This window comes from Electrona antarctica (assembly GCF_951216825.1).
Source record: "Electrona antarctica genome assembly, chromosome: 8".
Taxonomy (NCBI): Eukaryota; Metazoa; Chordata; class Actinopteri; order Myctophiformes; family Myctophidae; genus Electrona; species Electrona antarctica.
In genome coordinates this window covers 49,685,510-49,688,723 of record NC_136789.1, presented here as the reverse complement: position 1 = coordinate 49,688,723, position 3,214 = coordinate 49,685,510, and the positions used below count along the sequence as shown (strand labels likewise).

At 40.2% G+C, this 3,214-nt stretch overlaps 1 long non-coding RNA gene across 1 annotated transcript; it reads right to left on the bottom strand.

Annotated features, from left to right (window-relative positions):
• Positions 1–298: 298 nt before the first annotated feature.
• On the bottom strand, positions 299–2,752 carry LOC306928241. Its single transcript, XR_013790658.1, has 4 exons — positions 2,678–2,752; positions 1,375–1,431; positions 765–848; positions 299–414 (listed from the first exon to the last, which is right to left on the bottom strand). It is a non-coding gene; the product is annotated as an uncharacterized lncRNA (long non-coding RNA).
• Between the last annotated feature and the right edge of the window lie 462 nt (positions 2,753–3,214).

Sequence of the window (3,214 nt, the reverse complement as noted above, 5' to 3'; positions counted from 1 at the left end):
ACTTACATCAGCTGTTAAGTCTCAACATGCGGTTCATGAATCAGGAAAGCAGACTCACTCACCACTCAGAATGTTTATTTTAACAACATTATACTACATTTGTAGTAGTAGTGCGTTTGTCAGAATAGGTGCCAGTTCTGGGAGGTCCTGGCATTCAAATGAAAGACAACGCAATGATGATGCGTCCCCTTTAAAAGGCAAGCTTTTTCTTTACTTTAATGATTTCATTGTAGACAAAATATTTAACGTCTTTCCAAGACCGAGTGCTCAGGACTGGAGACTCTTTAGCAATACAACCCAGGCAGTCTGTCTTTGCTGGGACCTTCCTTAAAGCAATGAACCTGGTCATTCTGCGGTTGACTGAAGTCTTCTCCTCGTCAGTCCAGGGTCTCTTTATATGTAGTTTTGGAGCACCTATAAATCATAATAATAAATTAGTTGATTAGAGGATATGTTTACCTTTTAAACATTTGACAACTTTGCTTCATACAAATTGATTATAGCAATCAGTCTTGTTTTGGTGTTGAGAAACTTCCTACACTCTTACATCTTTTCACAAGGCTTAAACTACTGCTACTATTAATATTACTGATTCTACCACTGTTGCCAAGTCTGTTTCTTCAAGTGCAGTGCAACCACACAGTAACACCTTAGTAATGACACTGCAACACCATTGCAAGCACCTAGTCCCATTAATCACCTAGTCCCAGTGACACTTGTATTGTCTTCAGAAAAAGTACCTATTTGACAGAAATGCATCTTACCATCATCATTGCGTTGTCTTGAATTCTTCTTTCGCCCCTTAACAGGGGGTCTGGTGGGCTTTTGTCGATGTCGCTCCATTCCATCTGAGAAACATGACATAGTACAGTAGTAAAGTGAAAGTAATACAATTGATTCAAAGCACATCACTTGTGTGCACCCCGAATGCGGGAACTGGTTTTCTACATGGTTCGAATCCCAACGGTCCGACGCAGGACACGTAGATCTCCGTTTGGCACATGGTTTTTATTGATTACTTTCGAACCGCCAGTCTACACACCCAGACAATAGATCAAGCAGTTCATTTTTATATCTGACTGTCAATGTCTGTCTGACATAAAACGGTCCCTAACTCAGCTTTCTGTTCAAGAACAGCACGTTACTATAAAAGCAGGTGTTACATAAAGGTAAATATCTCCAGAATGGAAGATGGTAAAATAAAAATAATTGGAGTGGAAAAATTAAGCTCTCTTTTGAGGTATGTGGTCTATTGCTATAAGAGAACATTTGCTGTCGGCCTTGGAAAGGTTGGTCCTCCAATGCATCAGCATCAGAGGTTCCAAGGCTGAGGAAATAGTTGGCAAGCTTTGTGTTAAAATTGCCTAGACTCACCCCAATCATCATCACTCCCATCATCAGGTGAGGCGGACATATGTGGCTCTCCGCCATCTGGAGAAAAAAAAAAATGTATATATATATATATATATATAGCACATCAGGCATTTAGCAGACGGTCTTAATCCAGAGCGATTTACAGTAAGCAAGGAAACAAGATAATACATAATACATCAAATGCATAACAATAGTAATCTAATAATTCAGTAATACATACATAAATCAAGAACATAGCCACCTACTATACACACACTATAGAGCGTCGCAGTCCCGCCCTCTACCATGGACCAGGAAATGATTCTCCGTTCATTTTCCTCAGACATTTCAGAAAGTATTTATTTAAAGACGTTTACGCCGCGGACAAAGCCAACTCGAGTCGTGACAAATCATGACAACAAACACAATTTTTGGGGCCGAAAAAATAATTAGAAAGAAGAAAAAAACGGCAGGTTAACACACTTTGTTGTTTTTCTTCTTTGTAATTATTTGTTTGGTCCAAAATATTGTTTGTGTTGTCATGAGTTGTCACGACTCGAGTTGGCTTTGTCCGCGGCGTAACAGTCTTTAAATAAATACTTTATGAAATGTCTAAGGGAAAAAGGCATTGGGATTCATTTCCTGGTCCCTGGTAGGAGGGCGGGACTGCAACGCTCTATAGTGAGGCGGCAGTGGCTCAGGGGTAGAGGATGGCAACCGGAAGGTTCCCAGTACAAACCCGGGCTCCCCCAGAGTTAGTGCCGAAGTGTCCTTGAGCAAGACGCTGAACCCCCAATTGCTCCCGATGAGCAGGGGGTGCCTTGCATTGTTTCCTCCGCCATCGGTGTATGAATGTGTGTGTGAATGTAATGCAATCTATGTAAAGCACTTTGTGTTTTAAGCTTTTATGTTATGCTTTAGCTGTTGAAAAATAGCAGATCTACAAGCTCATAGCACGCTACGAGCTTGTAGGTCTGCTATTTTTGACAAATCGTGAAAATGTGGCACAAATCTTTGAATATTCTTTCAGAGCAAACTTTAACTCAAATATTAGCTTCTGTGGGGGTCCCTGGAACATCATACTTTCAGATGGGGGTCAACGGCCTATTTCACATTATTTTTGGGGTCCTTGACCTGAAATATTGAGCACCACTGATATAGAAACACAGGGTTTTTCAGAAAACTGTCAGGATTTAGAAGACATTTTTTAAATTGCCTGGATAAGGAGCTGGGCCGACTCCTGGGTGAGGAAGGGTCTTCTAATCCTTTGAATGTTATAGAGTGTGAAGCTACAATATCGAGTGACCGCTGTGATATGACTTACCTCCATCATCTTCATGTCTTCTTTTGGTCTGTGTCTTCTTTTGCCTCTCAACACGTGCGGTTGTGGCGGACATGTGTGGCTGTTCTCCATCTGATAAGAGAGCTTACATTAGCATTGGTAAATCTGCACTAAGCCCAGTCACCGTTTGCAAAAACATATTAGAATAGCATCGGAGATTTGGCTACTTTTACACATTTAGACAAATACATCTAGACTACTTCTCACATGCCTTTTAGTTTCTTTTATGTTTGCAGAGGAAAGATGAAAAACTACAGTTTTACACCCGAGATGCTGTCAATCAAAATAGGTGTTCTAATATTTCTTATATTAACATCATCATGATATATATATATATATATATATATATATATATATTACTTGCCATCATCAGTTTCCAGTTGTATGTCTGCATCTGATGTCCTCACGTTGGCTCCTCTCGAACCCTTGGCTGAGGTGGGGTCATGTCCTCTACCTATGAAAATGTTCACAGTAGGGGAAATTTACAGTAGGTTAAAAATGATTAGACAGACAATTAAA